Source organism: Hyperolius riggenbachi, chromosome 3 (assembly GCF_040937935.1).
Source record: "Hyperolius riggenbachi isolate aHypRig1 chromosome 3, aHypRig1.pri, whole genome shotgun sequence".
Taxonomy (NCBI): domain Eukaryota; kingdom Metazoa; phylum Chordata; class Amphibia; order Anura; family Hyperoliidae; genus Hyperolius; species Hyperolius riggenbachi.
Window position 1 is genome coordinate 186810539 of NC_090648.1, and position 27666 is coordinate 186838204.

Sequence of the window (27666 nt, forward strand, 5' to 3'; positions counted from 1 at the left end):
CGTCTCTACTCTCCATACCACATTCAGATTGCTATTATCTACCGCCCGCCCGGTCCAGCCTCTACTTTCATTGATCACTTTTCAGCATGGCTTCTCCAGTTCCTCTCCACTGATATACCCTCTATCATCATTGGAGATTTTAATATACCCATCGATACTAATTGCCCTACTGCCACCAAACTGCTCTCTCTCACCTCCTCGTTTGACCTCGCCCAATGGTCCTCCACTTCCACCCACAAAGACAGCCACACTCTTGACCTTGTCTTTACCCGCCTCTGTTCTATATCAAGCTTTCATAACACTCCGCTTCCCCTCTCAGACCACAACCTTCTTACCTTCTCAATCAATTCTTCTCTACCGTCAACTCCTCCAACACTACACCATACAGTCACGTGCAGGAATTACCGCAACCTGGATGTGAATTCCCTGACTGAGGCCTTGCAACCTCTAAGTACCCTGTCTTCCTACACTGACCCTGAGGCAGCATCCAGTTACTTATTTAATGTAGTCTCCTCTGCCATGAATTCAGCCGTTCCACTCACCACCACCCGCCCCCGCCAAACTAACCGGCAGCCCTGGCTCACTGAACAAATCAAACAGCTGAAAAGGCACTCCAGGGTGGCAGAAAGATGCTGGAGAAAAAGCGCTGTTGTAGAAGACTTCAATCACTATAAACAAACTATGCAGGAGCTCAGGGATGCCCTCACTTCTGCTAAGCAGTCTTATTTCTCCTCGCTCATTTCCTCACAGTCCCACAACCCAAAACAATTGTTCAACACCTTTAACTCCCTACTTCGTCCCCCACCTCCTCCCCCTACCACATGTCTGTCAGCCGACAACTTTGCATCATACTTTACAAGCAAGATTGATGCAATACGTAATAGCTTCAACGCGCAACCATTTTTACCAGCACAGCCGTCACCTATAAATTCCTTCTGTCCGCCTGCACCCTCACCCACCACTAACTGCCTTCCCCCCGCTCCACAAGACCAGTCTCCCACTCTAACATCTTTCACCACACTAACTGAACAGTGTCTTTCCTCACTAATCTCCAAAGCGCATCTCACTACCTGTGCCCTGGACCCCATTCCCTCTCATCTAATCCCCCAGCTTTCCTCCTCCTTTAATCCCGCTCTAACAACTCTATTCAACCTTTCTATCTCCACTGGCACTTTTCCTTCCTTATTCAAACAAGCTATCATCACACCACTAATCAAAAAACCCTCTCTTGATCCAACTTCTCTATCCAACTACCGTCCTGTCTCGCTCCTCCCCTTTGCTCCTAAACTGCTGGAACGTCACATCCATTCAGAATTGTCTGCCTTTCTCTCTACCAACTCCTTACTTGACCCCTTTCAATCTGGATTCCGCACACACCATTCCACTGAAACTGCCCTCACGAAAGTTGCTAATGACCTACTGGTAGCTAAATCCAAAGGCCAGTTCTCCATTCTAATACTCCTTGACCTTTCCTCTGCCTTTGACACGGTTGATCATGCTCTGCTACTGCAGACACTGTCATCTTTAGGAATCAAGGGACAAGCACATTCCTGGATCTCCTCTTATCTCTCTGGACGCTCTTACACTGTCTCCTTCTCTAACACCAAGTCCTCTCCACACCCACTGTCTGTTGGTGTACCTCAAGGCTCTGTTCTTGGGCCACTTCTTTTCTCAATCTACACCCGTGGCCTGGGACAACTAATTAACTCTTTTGGCTTCCAGTATCACCTCTATGCGGATGACACCCAAATCTATCTCTCAGCTCCTGACCTGCCCTCACTACTATCCAGAGTCCCCGACTGTCTACGTGCCATTTCTGCATTCATGTCCTCCCGCTTCCTCAAACTCAACATGACTAAAACGGAAATTGTGATTTTTCCACCATTGCTATCTACACCCCCACCAATAGCAACCATAACGGTAGACAACACCCCAATAACCTCAACCACTAAGGCCCGCTGCTTGGGGGTTATACTTGACTCAGAGCTCTCCTTTAAACCTCACATTGCCTCATTAACCACCACCTGCTATTTCCAGCTCAAAAATATATTCCGTATCCGTCCCTTCCTCACACAAGAGGCCACCAAAATGCTTGTTCATGCCTTAATCATCTCCCGCCTAGACTACTGCAACACCCTGCTCTGTGGCCTACCAAAAAACAGGCTAGCTCCTCTCCAATCCCTTCTAAATGCAGCGGCCCGCCTCATTCACCTTTCCACACGCTCTTCCGATGCAGCCCCACTGTGCCGTTCTCTCCACTGGTTACCCATTACCCAGAGGATCCAGTTCAAACTCCTGACTCTAACATACAAAGCCCTCCACGAGTTGTCTCCTCCATACATCTCCTCACTAATCTCAAGATATTGTCCCTCCCGCAACCTTCGCTCCTCCCAAGAAATTATCCTGGCCTCTAAGCTGATCACCTCCTCTCATGCTCGCATCCAGGACTTTACACGAGCATCAGCCCTTATCTGGAACTCTCTTCCACAGCCTGTACGTCATGCTCCAAACCTGGACATCTTCAAACGCACTCTTAAAACACACCTTTTCAGACAAGCTTATAACATTCTATAGCCCTTTATTTACTTATTTGTCACAATGTAATCAGAGGCAAAGAATCACTGCCTCATCCATCCTCCACCCCCTTACCTAGTGTGTCCCCCACTACCCATTAGATTGTAAGCTCGCAAGGGCAGGGTCATCCTCCTAATGTTTACTGTCTTTGTAACAATATTTGTGCTGCTTGGAACTCTGCTGTATATTTGTTAGCTGTATCTATGTTCCCCTTGTCGTCTTATTGTGCTTTGTAAAGCGCTGCGGAATATGTTGGCGCTATATAAATAAAAAATAATAATAATAATAATAATAATAAATGTGTGGTGCATGCAAAAGTGCAAATCACACGCGAATTCTGCTATGTGTGAAAGGGGTCTTACTCAATTTTCTGATGTTTCAATATTTGCTGATTCTCGTAGTTTTATTTATTTATTTTTTTCTGTCTACAATAAATAGCTTGAGTATTAAACTCCCCTATACATCTACAGTGTATAATGTTATATGAATCTCACCAGAAATGAAAAAGCAATTTGAAGGAGCATGAAGAAACGTGTCTCAGGAATAGCAGCAGAGGAGGAAAGATGGGTTTGGAGACTAGGAAATAATAGCTTCCTTCACTCATGCTGCTTAATCTTCATCAGAGCTGTCATAACCCAGCTTTGAAACGCAGAACTTTTACAGTCACTTTGAGGAAAAGACAACTTTTCCCAACTTGTTATTGATGAGGTTTTCTGCTTGTATAATCTGTTACTTAGCTCGAAAGCAGAAGGAAACAGCAATAAGTGTTTGGAACAGAAATATGAAATGCTGAGCAGAAAGAGCATTTCGCTACACATTAATTTGCTGAGCACAGTATGCTCTGGGCTCCACAGGTTAATTTTTCAATTTTCCTGACATGGAGAAAATCAACAAGCCTAAAGAAATATTAACAGAAACAGATGTTATGAATAACGCTGTGGTCAGCAATGCAACAAGAACGTTCTGGATCCTGTTTTCATATTTTATGGAAAGCAAATAAAGCTAAGCCAAGCTTTACTTGACTGTAAATCTGTGAAAACATATTTATTATATTCCTTTGCACTACACTAGTGTATTCCAGGACACTTTAGATACAGCAAAGAACCATTCTCTCCCAGTCTTTGGTCTTAAGGACAACTGAAGTAAGAGGTATATGGAGGTTGCCATATTTATTTCCTTTTAAACAACACCAGTTGCCTAGCAGCCCTGCTGATCCATTTGGCTGCAGCAGTGTCTGGAAAACACAAGAAACATGCATGCAACTAATCTGAAAATAATGTCAGAAACACCTGATCTGCATATGCTTGTTAAGGGTCTATGGCTAAAAGTATTAGAGGCAAATAATCCACAGGAAAGCAAGGCAACTAGTATTACTTAGAAGGAAATAAATATGGCCACCCCCATGTCCCTCTCGCTGCAGTTGTCCTGAACTGACAGGTATATGGAGGCTGTAATATATATTTTATTCTAAACAATACCAGTTGCCTGGTGTCCTAGTGATCTCTTGAGCTACAGTAGTGTCTGATTTGAACACATGAAACCAGCATGCAGGTAATCTAGTCAGTCTTCAATTCAGTGCCATTTATGTCAGCCCAGCAGTCCTTACAGGCATTCGTCTGGGGCGCCGTACCTGTCAAAAGGCACTTCTGAACTCCCCATCCATACTATGTAACATTACTTTCATTTGTTTATTGTTTTCTGAAACTCTAATGATGCAGTTCACTACCCCTGCCCATCTCCATGCACCCCCCTCAGTCCTAGGCCAATAGAGAGATAGAGACACTGCTCTGCTCCACCTCTAAGACCACTGTCCACTGCCCCTCTTTCTTAGCAGAAACCACTGCACTGTCCTGGCTCTAACTCTGCTTCTTCCACCAGTCAAGCCAGCCATTGTTCTTATGCGATAGATATTTAGGAGAGTTTGAGATACGTCTGAATCATCTCTGGAGTTTACTGCAAAAAAGTCCACTCATTATGACTTTGATTTTTAACATTTAGTAATGGTCATTACTTAGTCGTCTGCTACTACTACTGCTGCTGCTGCTGCTGCTGCTGCTGCTGCTGCTGCTGCTACTACTACTACTACTACTACTACTACTACTACTACTACTACTACTACTACTACTACTACTACTACTACTACTACTACTATTACTGATCTGGCATTGTGTGTATTACTGCTTATATTACCTGTTTTGTTTGTCTGTCACCCCTATTATCATGCTCTATTGAAGCAGGTGGTTTCAGCGCACGGTGCTCATAGCAGTAATGTTATACTGCGCAGGGCGCATAAAGGCAATTCGGGTTTTCAGCCATCCCCGGACCCCAAATTACTTCTCCCTCCATGTTGAGATGACTTGGAGGGGGAATAGTATTTTACACAGCTGAAAATTTAAGCAGCAGCAGCATGAGCCGTCATTCGGCTCGTCCTGCGCCCAGGTCACCAGCTGCGTACATATACATTCACTTGTCTCTAACCGTATCTATTGCCCAACACTGTGTAATATATTAGCGCTGTATAAATCCAATAAATAATAATAATTATGCGTAATGTGAGATGTAAGTTCAGAATCATTGTGTTTCACACCATTAAGAGTGAAACATTTTGCTTCTCACAAAGGGCTTGATTCACAAAAGAGTGCTAACTGTTAGCACAGCCGGTTTCGCGCGAATTTCCGCATTGCGCGCGATCGCGAATTTTCGCGCAAAACGATAACGTTTTCGCGCGCAAACACAAATTTTACCGCGAAATCGATATCGTTTTCTCACGAAAATTCGTGTTTGCGCGCAAAAAAGTTTTCGTTTCACGTGAAAATTTGCGATCGCACGCAATGCGAAAATTCGTGCGAAAACGGCCGTGCTAACAGTTAGCACTCTTTTGTGAATCAAGCCCAAAGAGTGTTTTCTTTCTTTTTCCAGTGATCTGTGCTGTTTGAATAACCTGCATTAGAATCATGTTTTTTTTGTGTGTGAGCACACAGGCAGTAATAATAGCTAGCCTAGGGTGCAACCCACATAGTGCTATTAGGCAGCCATGTGAGGCCCCCAAATAGTAGTATTAGGTAGCCATGTGAGGCCTCTCATAGATATGTTAGATAGTATTTTCCCCACTCCCCAGATATTAGTATTAGGCAGTCTTTGTGCAACCCTTTTATCAGTATTAAGATGGCCACACACAATACAATAAAATGATCCGATTTTATGGCAATTTGATAAATATGATTGGATTGCCTGAAAAATCGAAAGCTTTTTATTTTATTCGACTAAAAAATCCGATCGGATTTCCCATTTTTTCCGATTTTTATCGATCCGGAATGCTGGAATTTTTTTTTCAATTTTTCTAAAGATTGTATGGTGTGTTGGATTGTCAATTTATTAATATATACACTCTAGCAACTTTCTCAGAGTTTCCAATCATTAAACTTATCTGTGTGGTACATTGGTCATATTTTTGAAATGTTACTAACAGTCAGAAAAATTGATTGCAATTCTTAAATTGAACAGATATTTAAAAAATTGTATGGTGTGTAGCCACTTTTAGGTAGCACTTCCCATGCAGAGAAAGGGTAAGCAGCAATGTAACATGGTGAAGTAAGGCAATATCCTGCTTTGCTGTTGCACTCCCTCTGTCAATGGCTCAACATGTTTAGGGCTCCTCTGTGCCTTCTCTGACACATTATTCCCATCTGGAATGCAAGAATTGACATTGTGGATAACATGAGCAAAGACACAAGTGTGACAGCGAGTCATAAAGATGGAGGAATGGAGGAAAGAGGAATGCACTGCCTGGACAAGTGAGGCATCTCTCCACCATGCTCTCCTGATTACTTTGTATATTTTGCCCCTATAATGACCAGAATCACTGGCCAGGTCACAGTTGCGATTCATTCAATCTCTGCTCCCAAATTCCTGCTTCTTATGTAATTAAAAAGTAATATTTTAACATCCATCTCTGTATGAATGCAGATAGGATGTGTGAACATTTTGCACAGCTAGCTCCCCAGCCTCACAAACAGGGGCATAACTATAAATCACTGGGCCCCCCTGCGAAAATTTGGATGAAAACCGCCCCTCCTCCATAGGTGCCAAATAATAGTAATGGGGCAGTGTTTCACCATAAAGTAATTGAAATGGGGCAGTGTTTCACCATAAAGTAATTGAAATGGGGCAGTGTTTCACCATAAAATAATCGTAATGCAGCAATGTTTCACCATAAAATAATCGTAATGCAGCAATGTTTCACCATAAAATAATCATAATGTGTGCAGCATTTCACCAGAAATTAATTGTAAAGTGGGCAGCATTTCACTAGAAGATAATCGTAAAGTGGGTACACTGGGCAGCTGTTCACTAGAAAAAAATTGCAAAGTGGGCAGCATTTTACCAAAAAATAATCATAAAGTGAGCATTTCACCAGAGATTAAACCATAAAGTGGGCAGCATAAGCATTTCACCATAAAATAATCGTAAAGTGGGCAGCATTCACCAGGGAATAATCGTAAAGTGGGCAACTTTTCATCAGAAAAAAATCATAAAGTGAGCAGCATTTCACCAGAAATTAATCGTAAAGTGGACAGCATAAGCATTTCACCAGTAAAGAATATTAAAGTGGGCAGCATTTCACCAGAAAATAATTGTAAAGTGGGCAGCATTTCACCAGTAAATTATCGTAAAGTGGGCAGCATTTCACAAAAAAAACCCCATAAAATGCGCAGCATTTCACAAGAAAATAATCGTAAAGTGAGCAGCAGAGTAGTTAATTAATCTTGGTGGCCTCAAAAAGCCCCTGACTATAGCTATTTTTCTTAATGTGCACATTTCCCATCTGTATCAACCTTGGCTTTTATGCTTGACTACATCTTCCACCTATCTCCCCCGACCTTGTGTTTTCCTACAACTACCCCATCTCCAGACATTGGTCTGCCCTCCTGCTACTACCAGTTCCTGGGAGCCTCTGTTCTGTAGTTATTCTGTGGGACCAATAATCCTCCAGTTCTTAAAAATGAAAAATCCACCATGCAGTTCCCCCCACCCCGCACATGTGTGCTGCACTGCATCCACTTTGTAGTACAACTGAATTTTAGTTATAGATAATCCATGAGAGAGCAAACTGGTTCTACCTAGCATCAAAGCAGTCTTTACTTCACTTGGAGTGGCATTCAAACGCATCCATTGTGGGCTGTTCTGGTGATGGTTCAAAGCCACTTAGAATTCATCCTGAGCGATCTCATGCCTACCACTTTTGTGATGCTCATCGTTAAGCTAAGTTGTAACAATTTACATCCGTAGCAGGAGAAAAAGTGAGAAGAAGGCAGGCAACAATTAGGCCCAGGAAATTTGGAATACCATTCATGATTTCCAAATCACAAAGCAACAACATTTTAAGCACAATTCTCTGAGCAATTGCACTTTGACCTTGCAGCCGTGGAATGCAATCACTCCCAAAATCGCTCCGAAAAATTTGCATGCATTGCTTTGCAATCACTCTGCAAGTGTAACCAATATTATGGGGTTTAAATGTTTCATCAAATACTGCAGTTTTATTATCAACATGTTGATTTATAGCCTTTCCATACAAAGAAAAAAATGACTAATCAGAATTAATCCCAAGTCAATATGTGCAATCTCTACAAGTTGCTATATAATGTCCTATCACTGACTCCCCACGCAGATAGAATGGGTAGTGACTCACTTATACTAATGCTATGACCCAGGTAGGGATTATAATATTATTATAGTTAGCACTACAGAAAATGTCAGCACTATATAAGTACATTCATAACAATAATGATGTTAATTAGTAATAACAACAATAATAATAAACCGATTTAGTGTTCAGATGAGTCATATACCAATGGCACTTCCAATGGTTTTTCCTTGTACTAAAGGTGAAATAAGACAAACTGATCAAGTTGGCATTACTTTAATACATTTGTAATGTGCACACATTATTTGCCACTTATGTTCTACCACTACAGACTTGAAAGTTGTTATAGGTACTAAATTAACTTTTAAAAAATTGTATGTTGTAACTTTTTGAGGTATTTTTTTTTAATCATGAAGAACTATAAACTATGTATAAAATAATATGGCTGTAAATCTAATGTGCTTATTTTATATGTCTTTAGAGATATGCACAGGCTTATTATTTCTAAAGACAGAAAATGTGTAGAGAATTATGGCTACATTGGGAAAGCACTTATGTTTCTTATATGACCTCAGAAAAACGTATCTTGTTTCCATCAGTGAATTCGTTTTATGATCTTTTCAGCAGATTTTTTTTTAAATATCAAACTATTTAAAACATCAGATATTCAATTAGAGGTAGGCTGGGAGAGAGGACTACATATTGCTTAGATGGTATTTCATATTAGTCAGCAGGAGGTTATTAGGCTGAATCTTATTTTTTTTTCCTAAGGAAATTAATTTAAGTCTGACATGGCCCTTGAATACCAAAACAGAGTTAATTCTAAAATATTTTTTTGTAATCTAACAAATTTGAGACAGATGTACTTGTTAGAAACATGTACTGTTGATGGTAATGTAGTTACTTTCTCACTTATACTATAATTAAATAACAAGTAAGTCGTACTTATTATTTTTTTTTTTTTGTATTTTCCAAGAGTAACTTGAGTACTGTATTGTCAACAGGGTAATGTTAAAAGAGTAACAGTGTTAAAGACAGGGGGAAAAAACACAACTAAAATTATTGTGATATTCAGGATTGCAACATTTGCCATAATCCCAAAACATTCCACTGTTCGCATATAATTTAAAACAAAGAAATAATGATAATAATAGCAGCATCAACAATAATGATAATAATTATTACTTTCTCATCAGAAGCAAAAATCCTAACCATACAATGATTTCTTTCATTCACGTTTCCTTCCAATAACCTGGCTCTTTCTGTGAATCATGTATGCATGCCAATGAAATGATTACTTTCAAATCATAGGCCATCCAAACTGAAACACTAGTTTTCTTGAGACAATAACACTGGGCCAATTGACTTTTTCTCCTAGGTTATATTTTCACATCTTATCAATAAAATGTCTTTTAAGTTACCAGCTGGAAGGAAAATTATCTCCTAGGAGAAGATGTAGGAGAAAAGTGAGTTGGATGGGGCATGGCCTTTCCAATGTAACAGTAACACTGCAAGGGTTTTAGAAAACTATCCCACAGATCCTCGGATGTTTTCTAGATACAAACTAAAAGATTAGGCCTGATAGGTTTCTTCCAAAGAGTAACTTAGTCATTTTTTGGTATGCCTCTAATGTACAGTATAATCATAAAAAGCCCTACAGAGAACAATCTTAAGTTGGGGACAAGTGTTAACTGGATATTTATGGTGCAAAAAGATAAAATTATAAAGTGCTCACTAAAAGTGTATTTTAATGCCTACTGATTCTAGCCATGAATGTATTTACCGATAGGCACTGTAGGCTTGTGACTCACTGGGCGCACAATGTGCCCCCACTTCTCTCCTTCCCTCTACCTTTGTGAATGAGCGTCCCGACGTTCCATCCTAACTGATATACTGGGCCCTAGGGTGGGGACTGGTAACATCTGACTATCTGTATGGGGCGAAACACATTTGACTATCTAAAGGGGGAAAAGGGGGGCACATCTGACTACCTATAGGGGGGCACCCCTAAATATCTATGGGGGAAACATCTGACTACTTATAGGGGAGCAAATCTGACTGTCTATTGGTGTACATCTGGCTATTTATATGGGGAATATCTGACTATCTATGGGGGGCACATCTGACTAAATGGAGTGTGAAGGGGGCAAATCTGGCTATTTATAAGGGGGAACGGGGCCACATCTGACTTCGGAGGGGGGGAGGGCACATCTGGCTTCTTATATGGGAGGGGAGAGGGACATATCTGGTTACTTGTCTTTGGTAATATCTGCATTACCTTATGTGGTTTTATTAAATAAAAAAGGGGGTGTAATTTGAGGGTGGCCTGTGTAAATGGTGTGGAGATTAGGGCACCGAAGCTTATGTGCCTCTAGGCTCCTGAGCTGTAAATCAGGCCCTGATCCTAGCAGTGTATTTTTTGTTTGTTTTTTTTGTAAAAGTCACAATAATAATAATAGTCATTTATGCAATAGAAATATATAATAGAAATGCTGTTATTGAATGATCATAATATTGATCATTTGTTCAATGTTCCCTTTTCAGCTGATATGTAGTACTGAGTAAAAGAAAGGTGTGTCTGTTTCTAGAAATTTGCAAAACTGAAAATGTATTAATTATGCAATGTGTTTTCAAAATGTTCAGCATCTTGGTTGGTGCTCACATAGCAAAGGGCAGAGATTGTCTGGTCTCCTGGCATTCTACTACCATCTTGCATATCCTTTAGCACTAAAAGAATTGCCAGATTTTTGGTGTTTTGTAAATCAGGATATGATTTATTTCTTCTGATACAGAACTGTAATTAATGTAATTAAATAACATACTTGTCTAGTCTGATTATTATCTATGAGAATACAGGCAAGAATATTTATGAAGCCTTCAGTGAATTCCCAACATCTTTGGTGCTTACTAGGGATGATTGTAAGAAATGTACATGTTCAATCTCGTAGTGAATTGGGCTGGTTTACTTACCGAACTCTTCTACAAAACCAACCCAGAGATTCCCAAGTGGTCACATGCCTTTTCCCGCCTTTTACCAATCAGCAGGGCTGGCGCTACCATAAAGGCAAAGAAGGCAATTGCCCCAGCGCCTGTATTGCCCCCAATTTGTCTCCCCAAACTTAACTTTTGATCCCCGGGCATCTTTATCAGAGTAGCATCTCATCTGTGCTGGGGGGGGGGTGCACAACTCTTTCAGTCTGTGGCTCTATGCACTCCCATCTCCATCTTACTGTATTTTCTCTGTGACTCGCAGCATGTTATTACATAATAACACGCGCCGGGTCACGTAGGAGAAGTTCCCCTGTGAGGATGAATTTGCCCGCCAGCACAGGTGAGATGCTACTCTGCCATAGACTATGCAGAGGCCTCAGGGAGCACAGTTAAGTTAGGAAGTGATTTGCAGGTGTTGTCTGCTTAGGGGCCCTGGGGGGAAATTTGGCTGCAACAAAGGGCCCCTAATGCTACTTTTTGGATGTGGCATGTCTTTTTAGGGGCCACTGGGTTCATTTTGCCTAGGGGCCCTATTGTTACAAGGACCAGCACTGCCGCTGAGGCTCAGTGTTGGCTCCTTGCTACTGTGCAGGTGGTAGCGCTCTGCGCCTGTGCAATGTATGTGCACTTGTTCTCATACAGGAGCATGTATTTGGGGTTCCAGGGCTGGAACAGCAAGGTGGAGAGAGTTGGGGGTAGTCCCTGGAAGATCCAGATGATTCTTTGTACCAATGTAAGTATAACATAAGTATAACAAGTTAGCCTTAAAACAATAACACTTTCAGTTACAGTTTCTGTGTCAACAGTAACAATTTATTATTATATAAACTGCATAAGCACTCTGCAGCATACAAATGACCTGAATGTGATCCTCCGATCAGTCCATCCAAAAATATAGTCTCTGTTCTTTACTTTAATTCCCAAAAATCGTCTTCCAAGACCAGTAAGCCTCACATATAAGGAGAGAAACAAAGGAAAAAAATATAATGAAGTCCTGTTTTTACTCTGACTTTTTAACTTTTTAATGTCCATCCACCACATATTATTCCAGTGCTGTGCCAATCCAAACGTGCTTAACACTCCTCTGTCACCTTAGAGTAAATATATACACTCACCAGATGTTTTTGCTGACCAATCACAGAGAGCAAGTAAAACTCAAACCGATGAATGGCAACTCACTCCAGGTTTTTCTCCATTCTCAGCAACAGAACTGGGGCTGACCCCTCACAGACCAGCAGATATCGCTTGATGATGAGTCATTTGTCGAAACCAGTAGGGCAGAGCTACAGGCAGAGCAGGAAGAGACGCCATACAGCACATGTAAACTGATACTGTGATATGCACATTGTATTTGAACAAGTTTGTAAGTGCACTACTTTTTTTACATTCGTTTATTAAATGGTTTTACGCTATGTTGGGCTTGTTTGGAGCATTTATAAGGTGAAGAAAGCAGGCAGCCATTGCCCACCGGAGTATCATCAAGCGATATCTGCTGGTCTGTGAGGGGTCAGCCCCAGTTCTGTTGCTGAGAATGGACAAAATCCTGGAGTGAGTTGCCATTGATCGATTTGAATTTTACTTGCTGTCTGTGATTGGTCAGCAATAACATCTGGTGAGCGTATATATTTACTCTAAGGTGACGGAGGAGTGTTAAGCATGTTTGGATTTGCACAGCACTGGAATAATATGCGGTGGATGGACATTAAAAAGTCAGAGTAAAAAGAGGACTTCACTATATTTTCTTTCCTTTATTTTTCTCCTTATATGTGAGGCTTACTGGTCTTGGAAGAAGATTTTTGGGGATTAACGTAAAGAACAGAGACTATATTTTTGGATGGACTGATCGGAGGATCACATTCAGGTCATTTGTATGCTCTAGAGCGCTTATGCAGTTTATATAATAATATCTTAAAATCTATCCTGTCTAATGTGTAGCGCTCCAGGAATCTAGTGGATTTTGTGTATTGTGTAGAATTTATAAGAAGGAGGAGCGCACCTGCCACTTTGTATCAGTAACAATTTATTGTATAGCATACTAGATGTGTGATGTGTTTTTAAGGTGTACACCTTCAAATAACTGAGCCCCATGGAAAGTGTTCTTTATAAAATATGTAGTTAAGTCCACTTACTGTTGTTTTTGAGGTATCCGTTTATCACGCCTTACTTTAAAGAGTCTTACTTCCCATTCCCCCTCAGTCTGTTGTTGAACTATATTTACTGTTTTTGGTCTTTGAACCATTTTAATCCAATAGCAGCTTCAATGGACTTATCTTGTTTTAGATAAGTGCATTGCTTTTGGCCTCAGTCAGCAGAACTCATTGTGCTGTAAATTCTTCAAATGCTTTGATCTCTCTCTCTCTAGCTGAAAATATAAAAAACTAAAGCAGAAGCCCTTTGTTAATGTCTCACACTGCCCCCTAGTGTCAATTCACCATAAATACACATTACAGCAGTACTAATTAGAAGCAAGAAAATGTAACAAATAAAGACATTTTAAAAATGTGCTAAAATAGATTGTCCTGGAGCAGTTGCAAGCATCCAAATACACTGGGCCCTATGCAATTACCAAACTTGCCAGCGCTAAGTGCTGGCGAGTTCTTAAATTAGGCGTCAGCAAGGTCGCCTAATGCAATTGCATTTAACACCCCCCAGGGTGGAAAAGAACTCGCTTGGGCAATATAATCGCCCAGCAAGTTCCTTTCCCCCTATGCAATTGCATTTTGCACCCCCCGGGAAGCGATGCTTCCTGCCAAACATAGGTGCTAACTTTTCACCTGCACTGAGCAGGCGAAAAGACCTATCGCTGCTGTCAGCGGGCTTATTTTGGCATCTGGGAGCCTCCTTTACTAAGGAAACCCCAGATGCCAGTGATTTAAATAGGTAAAGAAGTCAGTTTTGACTCCTTACCTATTTAAAATGTAACAAAAAAACATACCTCCATCGTTCCCGTCTCGCCGCATGTCCCATGCCGCTCCTCCGCTCATCTCTTTGACTGTCATTGTTCTCGGAGCCCGGCAAAGCATCTTTGAGTCTCCCGCCGGGGCTCCCCATTCGTCCACTAGGTGGCAAAATGAGAATCATCCTGATTCTCATTGGTCCAATTAGAATCAGGATGATTCTCATTGGGCCACCTAGTGGAGGAATGGGGAGCCCCGGCGGGAGACTCAAAGATGCTTTGCAGGGCTCCGAGAACAATTACAGTCACAGAGATGAGCGGAGGAGCAGCGTGGGACATGCGGCGAGACGGGAACGATGCAGGTATGTATCTTCTGAAGGTCCCGCGGTAGCGACGAGCGGCAGGAGGCGACGGGCGGCGGGTACGAGCCTTGCGATGATGCGCTGGCTCTTGCGACGATGCGCGCGCATCTTCCCTTGGAGCGAGGCAGCAGTGTTGTGGTGCTAAAGGACAGCTCCACGGCACAAATGCCTCGCTCCACATCGCTGGCCACACAGGAGCATCGCTCAGTGAATACCTAGTATTCGCCTGAGTTATGCTCCTTTACGCAAGGACATCGCTCAGGTGAAACTGGCAATTGAATTTGCCGGTAAATCCTGAGCGATGTGAGGAGATAAGAAGCTCGCATGTTTTCAGCTTCTTATCTCCTCGAATTGCATATGGCCCACTGTCTGCTAAAGGGTTAAGATAGCAAATAAATAGTATCATCCTTCTTCAAAATTCTCTGCTTTAAGGGATGGCTAATACAGTACAACACTCTACTCCTGCTACCTTCTTGTTGTAAGCAATAACATTATATATTTCTTATGTTAGCTTATCAAGCTTTGTCATCTCCTGTGGCCTTAGACTATATGGTTTTCTTTATAAATTTTACCAAACAGGGAATATAGTGTCAATGCATAGGTTTCTTTAATTACAAATTGCCTTTTGACCTAACCTTTACCATTGTGTCAGACATACTAGCTTAAAGCTACTTAATCTTGATTAAATGAACTTTCAAGTTTTTGATACACAGTAAAAGTAAACCCAGTAATAACATTCCATTTGAAGGAAAAATGGTTTCATATTTGACACTGGTGTCACCGTATTGGCCTTTTACATTCTTAAACATTGGTTATTCTGACATACAGTAGATATGTTTTCCAATACGTAATGGTCATCTTCCATTAATGTCCAGTCTGAAGGCGCCAGGTATTTACAAGATAAAAAGAGTGCTATTTCATTCCCACGTAGAAAATTGAGATATTTCACTAAGCCTTTTTAGAAGAGCTTGGAATGTGTGAAAGATACAAATGACAAGATTTTTAACTGTTCATCCAAAAACAAACGTGTATAGATGAAAGGTTTTTAAAGTACTTTTTACCTTTATAAAGATGAATCGACTGCATTCCGGCTACCTCTTACTATATTATTCAAAGGCCCAGTTTAATTACATTAATTTTCCTCATGTCATTGAGATTTATGAATGCTGTGCCACAATTTAAAAACTGCTTTTAGAAATATATATTTACTCCATAGAGTTGCAGCACACAATTCATCAAACTTGATGAAGTAAGAGGTGCATCTATTGCTGAAAACTTGGTGAAAAAGGGAATTGCATATGGGCCCTGCCATATACAATTGACTTTTCCTCCTGAGTTGTCTTCTAGATGATATTTTTGCATCTTATCAATAAAATGCATTTTAAGCCACCAAGCAGCACGCCAGAAAATAGTCAGAATAATTTTAACAGTGCATTTTCACCTACTTTTTAGCACTTTGTTAATTGCAGAGTGCTAAAAAAGTTATTTTAAACAGAAATTATCTCCTAGGAGTAAACTTAGGAGAAAAAGTTAATTGAATCAGGGCCCATCTACCTAGCTACGTTGATCTGTCTATGGCTCCTTTTCCAAACGCGCCTTTTTTCTGTTCACACTATAACTTTTTTTCAGTGTTTTTTGGTGAATTTTGTGTGATTATTTGTCTCTCCGGTGTGATTGCATTTTCATTATTTCCAATGAGTCTTTAGAAAAAAAAAAGGGAAATCACAAAAAAGTGTGTTTGGTGTAAGATTTTCTGGTGCTTCCACTGACTTTATGCCAATTGCCAATCTAAATGCAGGAAAATTGCCCTAGGCACTACATTTGTGTTTAGGGTAAAATTGGATTGCACTAATGGAAACATGTTCCTGAGATTTCTATTATGTTGCCGGTATCCTGGCTTCTTTTATGGATCTTAGACAATCCACAAAACATGGCAAATTGATTACAGTGGAAAACAAACCTGTCTGTAGAATGGCTGAAAAATCTGACTTAGGTTAAGAGTTCATAACTAAAGAAAAGAAAAAAAAAGTGTAATTACTCAATTGAAGAATTAAAATAATATGCATTGCATTGTAGAGAAATTTAAGGTTATTAAAGAAGATAAGATTAAAAAGAAATTAGAGAAACAAATATACCCACGGCATATGTTTGCAATCATAAGATGTCATTCAGGAGAGAAATTATAGGAACAGGGTGGACTTTTTGTAAAAAGGTTTTACAAAAGAGGACTTTAGCACATCCTGCAGTTCCCAGGCTATACGCTGGTTACCAGATTAAATTCCTATGCCAGATGTTTGCCCTGGGACAAACACACACACGCACACACACACACACACACACACACACACACACACACACACACACACACACACACACACACACACACACACACACACACACACACACACACACACACACACACACACACACACTGGAACTATGAGGAATGCATAATATGCTAGAAAGTTCAGTTGATGCATGATACATACAGTATCATGCCTTAGAGCTGCAAAATGCATTCTAAATCTCTCTATGTTAAGACACACAGACCATATGACTTTTCATATACAGTACTTTTTAGACAAAGGAAATATAAGAAGAAACAACTTGGTTTGGGGTGTGTCAGGGAAAAAGTACTCAAAAACGTGTTCCCTCCTACGGGCACCTGCCCCTCAAGACACTGGTTAAAATATAATTTTAATAAAGATTATAAAATACTAAAACAGGGCACTTAACACAAAAAAAGTATATACATTTAATTACCCCTCAATAATAAGAGAATACGCGGGCATGTAGTTGTTATCAGCCTTTTTTTTTTCTTTTATGAGAATTCACAGTGTGGAAAAATAAATAAATAAGTAAATAACTGCTCATTTATTTTTAAATCTTGATTTTGGAACATGGGCATTGTCATGTGAAAAAAAGACCCTTTAGAAACTATTGTCGTAAAACTGGAAGGATGAGATTCTCTGAAATCTCATTACATATGTCTAAAATAAAATGTCATAAAATATCAATAAGATGTCCTTGCACTGGAATTAAGAGGGCTAGCCCAATCTATAAAAAGTGATTGATTATGCTTCTACCACCATTTGTCTATTAGAGTGCCAGACTTAGGAAGATTTTCTTAAACCAGATTTTCAAAATTCAAATTAATAGCAACTTGGTTTTAATTTTTTTTTATTTTGTGTGTGTGTGTGTGTGTGCGTGCGTGCGTGCGTGCGTGTGTGTGTGTGTGTTCAAACTTACTGCAAATGATTCACATTGGTGCAGACCAATTCATCAAAGGTAGCAGGAATTTCAACTATATTAGTCCTTGTTCACTGAATTGTTTATCTTTTCATTTCAATAAGGCCAGACGTGAACTGGGATTGGGATTAGCACATACGTTCTGGTGTGGAAAGAGTGGCAGCGGATCACTGATTTTGCACTTTTAAACTGCTTGCTGCCCCGTGAACATCATCATACTAAGTTCAGGAATTGCAATTAGAAATCCTTAACATTTGTAAACCTCTCCCAGGATAGCACTTCAGAGAACACATTTCAACTGCTTTGAAATCAAACAGTAACATACTTTACATAGGCCCCAGATCATGCACATGTACTGTAGTGCATTAATGTCTTGTGTTTGTTTGTTTTATATTTCATGGCAAAATAATATTATAAAGCACCTTGTAAACAGATCACATGGTGTTTTTACTTTATACTATGTAGCTTGTCAAGCATATGAATGAGGGCTTTGGAGAAGAGGTGGTGGCTTTGTCAACTCTCTCTTACAGAACCCCCATACAATGTTCCATGTGGGCTGTGGGCTCTGCAGCCACTATAAAACACTTAGATCAGGACAGTCTTTTGCTGGAAGCAAGCATTAGAGGAATTGATCCAATATGGAGTTTTTACACAGACTACATTTTGCCTACTAAATGTTTATAATGTGGTGGCCACAGGGGTAGGAGACTGCTCCCTTAGTGCAGGGGACACAGGGAGGTTAAAGTTTTATAGATAAGGCATAGGAAGATTTAGTAAATTTACATTTTACTTTGAGCAGCCATTATATTTGATTAGTTTAATCTAGACAAAATTGATGGTCAACCTCCCTACTCACTTGCACACTATTCTGGCAGTTTATTTGGGTAACTACTGATCAATAAGTCCTTTTGAAAACAAAGAAAAAACTCAAATTGAGGAGATGCACTAGTAAGAGGCTTGAGTAATCACATTGATAACACTTGATCTTGCTTTTACTGTGTAAGTAGCATGGTGGCGTAGTGGTTAGCGCTCTTGCCTTGCAGTGCTGGGTCCCCGGTTCGAATCCCAGCCAGGTCAACATCTGCAAGGAGTTTGTATGTTCTCCCCGTGTCTGTGTGGGTTTCCTCCGGTCACTTCGGTTTGCTCCCACATCCCAAAAACATACTGATAAGTTAATTGTCTTCCCCCTAAATTGGCCCTAGATACATACATGACATAGACATAGGATTATGGTAGGGATTAGATTGTGAGCTCCTCTGAGGGACAGTGAGTTACAAGACTATATTCTCTGTACAGAGCTGCGTAAGATGTCGGCGCTATATAAATACTAAATAATAGTAAGTGATTGTTACAAAGAAAGTAATTTACAGTGAATTTTACTCTGGGACAATATGTGCATCTTATACAGTATGTAGATATACACACATAGTTTTTCAACATTGTGCCTCTTTAGCCATTGGTAATATCATCAGCAAACGTGCATGTTTGTTGCCCAAGCATACATTGGAGAAAAGTTAGAGGACAACAGACAACCTAGGCAGAAATAACATTCCAGCTTACTCCATTACCTTGAAAAATACTAAGTGCTGATCCTCTATCAAAAATAATAGACAGTGTATAGTTATAATTGTGTTTTACCATCTTTTCCCAGATTCACATAGAACATAAATACAGTTCACTGGTTTACAAAGCTCTTATTTATTGTTTCAATGTTTTCATCTCTGTTATTTCATTTTTCTAAAACCCCATAGTCTGAAAATTATCATAGTAACATTATAGAAAAATAAGTCATCAGAAGCTAAGATGAACACGTTTTTACTTATCTAAATGTCTAGTTTCTGTGACCTTTAGGTGGTATTTATGATAACATTTACATGGGAAATGTAGCATGTTCATCCTGTTAATATTATTTTAATTAGGACCTCGTCAACTCAATTATATTACACATATGTTAGAGCTAGCAACTTAAAGAGGAACTGTACTGAAAATAACATACGGAATAACATTTCTTATTTTTTTTCTACAATATTACTTATTTACTTTGCTTAATTATTTATTCAGTGTTTGTCCACTTTATTTATTCAGTGCTTGTTTACATTCTGAGATTTATCACAGGTGTTGTTAAGTGCATCTATGCAAAATGAATGTTTACCGTATATAGTTGCATATAAGCTGAATTTTTGGGACACAAAAAGTGTCCCAAAAGTGTGTGTGTGTGTGGGGGGGCTTATATGTGGGTCATGTGTGGGGGTGTGAGGGTATAGTTACCTCTCCTCGTTCCTGGCAGCGTCTCCCATGCAGCTCTGCTTGCTAGATTTCTTTCTTCTTGTCCCATGGAGCCACTTCCTTGTTTCCCTTGCAGTTCTGTTCTTGGCTAGATGTCAGCAGGGAGTACAAAGCTACAAGGGACAGGGAGATGGGAAGATGGCTGCCCGCAGACCAGAAGACACTGAAGCCTGGATCTGTAGCAAGAACAGATATGCAAGGGAGATGGGAAGATGGCCAACGAGAAGAGGTAGCTATATGTACACTTCACAACACTATGCACCACATACACTCTGCTATACACACTGTACACTGCATAATCACACACAAGCACTATGCTATATATACGCTGCATAAGCATGTACATGCACTTTGCTATATACACACTGCATAAACATATACATGCAATGCATAATTGTACACATGCACTCTGCTATATATGTACTGCATAATCATACACTGCAATCTGCTACTGTATATATGCACTGCATAATTATACAAATGCAGTCTGCTATACATGCACTGCATAATCATACAATTGTACTCTGCTATACTAGCACTGCATAATTACACACATGCACTCTGCAAGCATGCTTCAAGCTGCATCGCATGCACCACACTCTGCACCACATACAGGGGGAAGGCACTCTACCCCCAAAGGTAGTAGACTAAGGGGAGACATTGGGGGTGTCGGCTTATCCAAAGGTCACACATTATTAGGGTGTTTCAGGTGCAAATGTTGGGGGGTCAGCTTATACACAGGATGGCTTATACATGAGGATATACAGTAATCCGTGTTCCAATAGAAATAGTTCCTGGTCTCCCAGAATGCCCTGGGAGGAGAAATATGTATTGCTTAAAAGCCTTGGCAAGGGTTCAGGGCTACATGCCAATATACTGTAATTTATGGATATAGGAAGTTTTTCTGATGCTGAAACCAGGCTAATTAACAATAAAGTACTGCTATATATGACTATGGTGCTTTTTTAATCCTATAAATTTAACATAAAGTATAAATATGCACCGACATGTAACACAGTGATCTGCAGAATTTACTGATTGCTTTGCATTACCAAATGATTCTCAAAGGGGAACAAAATAGTAGAAGCTCATTTTGTAGGCCAGCATATTTTTGTAATGTGGGAAGAATGGGATTGCCTGAAGGAAACTCAATTTAAATGTAGGAGAATACACAAACTTCATGCAGAGAGTGTCCTGGCCAAGATTCAGACCTGTCACTCTGGTTTTCTGAAGTAAGAAATACCAAAGTAGCTACCATTTCCCTAGGTTCCTTTTCTTTCACTTGCAAACACAGTTATTGCCAGATTGTTAGCGACTATTACAAGCAACATGTTAATGACAATATAAAGAGCATGTTTAGCACCATTTTTATAGTTGCATGTGTGTTGCCAAAAACGCTCCTTTCCGCAGCCAAGTTTTCTTTTACCAAATGCCCTCAATCTAAAGTAGTATCTCATTTCTCTTCCTGAAGCATGTAGCCAGGGCCGGGCCGAGGCATAGGCTGGAGAGGCTCCAGCCTCAGGGCGCAGTGTAGGAGGGGGCGCACAATTCATTCAGCTGTCATTCCTAATTGTGTTTGAAGCAGAAAGAAATAAGAAAAGGAGATACATGGAAGTGACTACAAGCCAGATAACTAGAGATTAAGGTGTTGGGGGCCCTGGGGCGCCTCTTAGTCTAATAGCAATCAGTGTGTGATGGTTGGGGTGGGAGGGGTGGAGGGGTGCACTTTGGTGTCTCAGCCTTGGGTGCTGGAGGACCTTGTCCTGGCTCTGCATGTAGCAGAGGAAGTCATTTTCAAGCTTGACTCACTGGCTGGATTGGCAAGCTTTGTAAAGCTGGGTTAAATGTCATCTGAAATCAACTTTCATGATTAATGCAGGTGACATTTCTCCTTGATCAGAGTACAGAGCAGCTCATTATGTTCTGTGGAGATGTTCTACTGCTACATGGATATACAATAGTGTTCAACCCAGTAGGATTTAACTTAGTGGATCACGGAAGGGGGTTTGCTGCTATGGAGACACCCGCATACCCACCATATTTCACTCAGAATGATGACAATTTACAAATGGTCACTCCAAGCAATACACACGGCTAGGCCCATATGCAATTCACTTTTTCTCCTGCATTATCTTCTAAGAGATAATTTTCATATTCTCTTTAAAATAACTTTTAAGCACTTTACAATTGAAAAAGCTCCTAAAGGTTGGTGAAACAGTGCTATCAAAATTATTTTGTGTATTTTGTTGCTTCCTGGTGGTTTAAAAGACATTTTATGAAAAGGTGTGAAAATTTCACTTAGGAGAAAGCTCAGGAGATAAAAATGAATTGCATTTGGGCCCTAGTGTTCAAGAAAAGCTTGACAAACAATAGGGCTTAGTTATAAGTTGCCTGGCAATGTGGTTTTAGTCATTTGTAATGCCATATACAGCAGATTCAATCACTTTGATAAACTATATCTGTAATTTATTGACTCCCACGTGCTTGATTTATTAAACATTTGATAATCATAGACAGATTATAATAGATCATAACAAACAGACAGCTTTTATATTTCGGCAGAGCTTAAGATAATGGAAGTATGCTGTGGTAGGTGGATCAAACCTAAGAGAGCAGCTCTGGGCAGACTTACTCTAGACCCCCTCAATACAATTTGGCTGATCAGTCCAGGTTTTACTAAATCCTGGTTTAGGAGAGTTCTGGCCAGTGCAATCCCTCAAGCAGGTACACCACTCCTGCTCCACACTGTGATATCTATTCAATACAGAAGGATGCACTCCACAGGTGTGAACAAATATTCTCTTTACTGCATGTCAATACACTACATGATACGGGCTCCGCCCTTCATCAGGTGAGCCCGTATCATGTAGTGTATTGCCATGCAGTAAAGAGAATGTTTGTTTACGCCTGTGAAGTGCATCCTTCTGTATTGAATAGATATTACTCTAGACCCCCAGCAGATTATTCTCCTATTGGTGGAGGATAAAAATGATCTTACAAGCAAAGCAGGGTGTTAATATTCAACCCACTTTGGTTTGTACTAAGGAACTGTGATTTAAATTAAGTTTACTGAAGCACATTTATTTAAACTTCCTCTCCACTTCCACCTTTTTCCCCTTCCCTTTTTTTAGGTTGCAATCAATAGACCATTGTTTGAACTCACTGCAGTGGGGGTATGCGTGTGAGGAGTGTATGTTTTTCAAAAAATATATAAAAATATATAAAATATAGTAGGTTACAATCCACCTCCCAGTTTGATGCAGTTTGGGATCCTTGGTCCACATGGAAGGCCTTAAACACCACCTCTGGATAAAACATACATCCTATTTGACTAGTTAACATTTAAAAGATACAGTAGATAGTATGTATATTATATGTTACTTTAGCACTACTGCTGTTGCTTCTTTACTGATGTTTTAATAGCATATTTGCTGTTGTTGTACTTTTCATGTTGATATATGTTTAATGTTTTGCCTATGTCTTTTTTTTTCCTGAAAATGAAAATAAAAAAAGATAATTGAAAAAATATATAGAAGGTTACATTAACCCTCCTGGCAGTCTGTTAAAAATCGCCAGGGGCAGCGCAGCCGTTTTTTTGTAAAAAAATTTTTTAAAATCATGTAGCGAGCCGAGGGCTCGCTACATGATAGCCGCTGCTCATCGGCATCCCCCTAGCCTCTTCGATCGCCTCCGTCGATGGGCGATCAGGAAATCCCGTTCAAAGAACGGGATTTCCTGAAGGGCTTCCCCCATCGCCATGGCAAAGGGGCAGGATGACGTCGCCGACGTCATCGGGAGACCCGATCCACCCCTTAGCGCTGCCTGGCGCTGATAGGCCAGCCTGCGCAAGGGTCTAGGGTGGGCGGCACGGCGACGCGGATAGCGGTGAATCGGCGCGGGGTGGCGGCGATCGGTATGCTCACGCAGCTAGCAAAGTGCTAGCTGCGTGCAGCAAAAAAAAATTGTACAAATCGTCCCAGCAGGGCCTGAGAAAACCTCCTGCGTGGCTTGGGAGGTTAATAATGACTAGTGTTTTCTAAAGTCACTATTTGTCACTTATTAAAAGTTTAATTGATTTTAATCGCTTTGGATTTGTTATCTAGAATTTTTATTTTACCACATTGGGGCTTATTTGCATTATTTATCAGTAGCTGTTTTTTTTTTTTACCTCTGGCGCTACATATACTTGTGTTTATTTTCAATGTTAAAAACATGCTACTTCACATTGTGTACAGTTTATAATCGATTTAAATTAGGTTGACATTTAAATATGGTATGTACTGGTACCTCGTAGGATCAAAAGTCAATTCAATTAAAATAATTATGGTCTTCTCATTATTTGAAACATTTTACCATTGATAATTTGCAAACAAAACAAATGGAATGCATTGGGAATAAATTTAGCATGGAATGTTTTTGTTCTATATTAAAACTTAACACAGTTCCACTGTATAAAGTGCATTTGCCTGTAGTGCACATTGCCTATGCCTACATATACTATGCTGAACATTTTCTGTTGTCTAACACAACATTATAACAGTTTTAAATATCATCTGTGATCACTAAACTGCCTCATTACATTGTGTTCCTGTTCCTTCTATCTAATGCTATTGATGTTACAAATAATTTATTACCAGAGGATATAAAAGGACATCTCCAGTTCCTCCAGAAGTTACAGTTTCACAAGACAAGTGTTGCTCAGTAAAAATTTGCATCATAATACCGTCTGGTCTTTGGTAACCAAGCTTTGCTCTTCAGATAAAAGCCTCACTAACAGTATTTTAATTGAAACTTTTAATCTAGATATTGTCTAAAGCTCCGTTAAATGCTGCCTTCTTGCTTCAGTTCAAATTTTCTTAATCATCATTTTCATGTTGAATAGTCTGGTAGACTGTCTGCCTCATTATGCTCGAGAAAGATGAAGTAGGCTATTAGCATGCCGAACAGCCTACGAGATGTTCTGATACAGCATGTCATTCATTTTTATGAGTTGGCTGTCATTGTGCGCTGCAATATAGTTATAATCATACTCTGACGTTATGTGATGGCCACTGTCACCGCACAATCCTTATTAAAATTTTAATAACTGTAAATCAAAACAAAACAAACATGACTTGTATGGAAGGGTTGCCGCAAACAGTCAAGATTATCACAATAATAAGAATCCAAAGTTCTCGCTAATGAACCTTTTGGCAGTTCACATTTAACATCAAAAATTGAAATTTTATTTTAAAAAAATCCAGTTCAATTCCAAAACACACTGTAAAAGTGCATACACCCAAAAAACAAAATACAAATGTAGCTAAGCATACACCAGTCATGCACACACTTCAGACTAGGCCAGACAAAGCTTAATGAGAATGAACTGACTCAGTACTGGCCACTGGCAACGTTCATACATTTACAGTATGCGGGGATGCATTTTAACACCTTTCTGACCGACTAACACTGATAGGCGTCAGGAAGGTAGCAGCCCCAGGACCGCCTAATGCCGAAAGGCGTCAAGAGCGATGGGCGGATATTAGAGAGGATCCCACAAGCCAATGCTTGCACATCCCTGCTTTAGTTACGTAAAAAACCTGCCAGCAATGATTGCGGCTGACAGGTTGCAAGCAGAAAAAAAAAACAACAAAAGTGTTTTTACAGCGCTGCACTAGATCACAGCGCTGTAAAAACACTTTCAGTGTATTTTTTTTCTGTTTTCAACCTGTCAGCAGCTCTGGAGCTGTCCCCAGGAGAGCCTCACAAAATGATCGCTCTCATAGGCTTATGCCTATGAGAGAGTATCACGTTTATTGGCTCTCGGGGGAGGGAGGATTGGAATTAAAACTAAAAAAAGTCATTTTTATAAAAAATAAATAAATTAATAAAAAAAAAATGCTGCAGTAGAAGTCAGATGCCACCAACAGAACGCTCTGTTGGTGGCAAGAAAAGGAGGGCAGACTTATTTGTATGCTTTAAGTTGCTTTGTATGCTGTAAGTTGTACGGCTCTGCAACAAGCGGTTAAACTGCAGTGGCCTGAATTGTAAAAAATGTCCTGGTCACTAGAGGGGTGTAAGCCTGTGGTCCTCAAGTGGTTAAACATTTTTCCTGACATTCTTTTCAGGAAAAATAAATGTTTATAATATATTTCCACCATTTTTTTTGTTTATTAAATGTTTTTGTTAAAGAGGAGCTGTCAGCCATACTATCTCAGAAAAAAAACACATATATAAGTAGATAAATACTTTCTTTGCTTACATAACATATGTATTGCACTGTCCACATTTTGAATTAAGTGATTTTTCTATAGTAAAAAAAAAAGAGAAAATCCTTCTTAGGATTCTCCATTTTAACTGTGTCTATCTTGAAGTCAATCCTGATGTCATTTCCTCCCTCCCTCTCCTATGCCTGATTGTGTATGCAATGCCTCTCCCCCTCCCAGTCTTCAGAGACTCCCACCCAGCTCTGCAGTAGAAAGTACTTTGTCTCAGCATGAGAAATATTGGCCAATCAGAAAAGAACAGAGGTGTGGGAGGAGAAAACGAGAGGGAAAGAGGCTTCAGCCAATCAGGCTGCATTAGTTATGTGGGGAAAAGGGGAGGAAAGTAAGGAAGTAAAAAGAAATAAAAAAGCATGCCCTGCAACTTCCTTTGTGCAGCAGGTGTGCCAAATAAGAGCCACAGAAACTGGGGAATGATGTTTTATGGATAAGAAAAGTAATAGTGATCTTAACTTTTGGATTGCCTGGTTAGCATCCTTATTACTTGTTTACCATATAAAAATAAAGAATTGATTTTTGATTTTATGTCCAATAGTTACACTTACCAAATATATACTAAACAATGTGTACCCCTGTGAATGCATTCTATAATAACTGGATGAGATATTAATTGTATTTCTTTTCTAACAGACAAAAACAGGGTTTTCAAAGAACCAGTATTCTCTTATTTATTCTTCATTCATAAATCTCGTTTAATTGTGGACAAGACGTGTAGATACAAAACCAGGCCTTCATTTCACATAAAAAGATATGTATTAATTGTATTTGTCAAGTAAAATACAATTAAAAAACAGCATGCCCCCTTTCCCAAACCAATCAACACCTTGTTCCCTGTGCATCACAATAGAGATCTACTCCTTTAGCAATGTCAGCACACATGGTCCATGACATTGCTAGGAAAATGGAAATTAAATCCCTTATTTTTATTCTGACATTTATTACATGGTGACATTTTTACTGTTGGCAGGTGATGTAGCTGCTGCATGTTTTTTTGGCAGTTGGAAATAGCTGTAAACAGCTATTTCCTTCAATGCAGCAATGTTCCCAGACAGGGAACTGCCAAGAGTACATACTTTTCTTGTTTCTTGTGGGAGGGGTTTCACCACAATATCAGCCATACAGTGCCCCCTGATGGTCTGTTTGTGAAAAGGAATAGATTTCTCATGTAAAATGGGGTATCAGCTACTGATTGTGATAAAGTGCAATCCTTGGTCGGAGTTTCTCTTTAAAGACAAGGGACTCATTCTCAGGCTAAACTTGTGGTGGGTAAGTGGAGGTAACTAACCCCACATATGTACAGTTAGGCCCTACGGTAAAATCTAGGAGCCCGCTTTAATAATAAGCGAACACTCAGATTTATGCCCCTGAGGACTTTATTATTATTTATTATTTTCATTT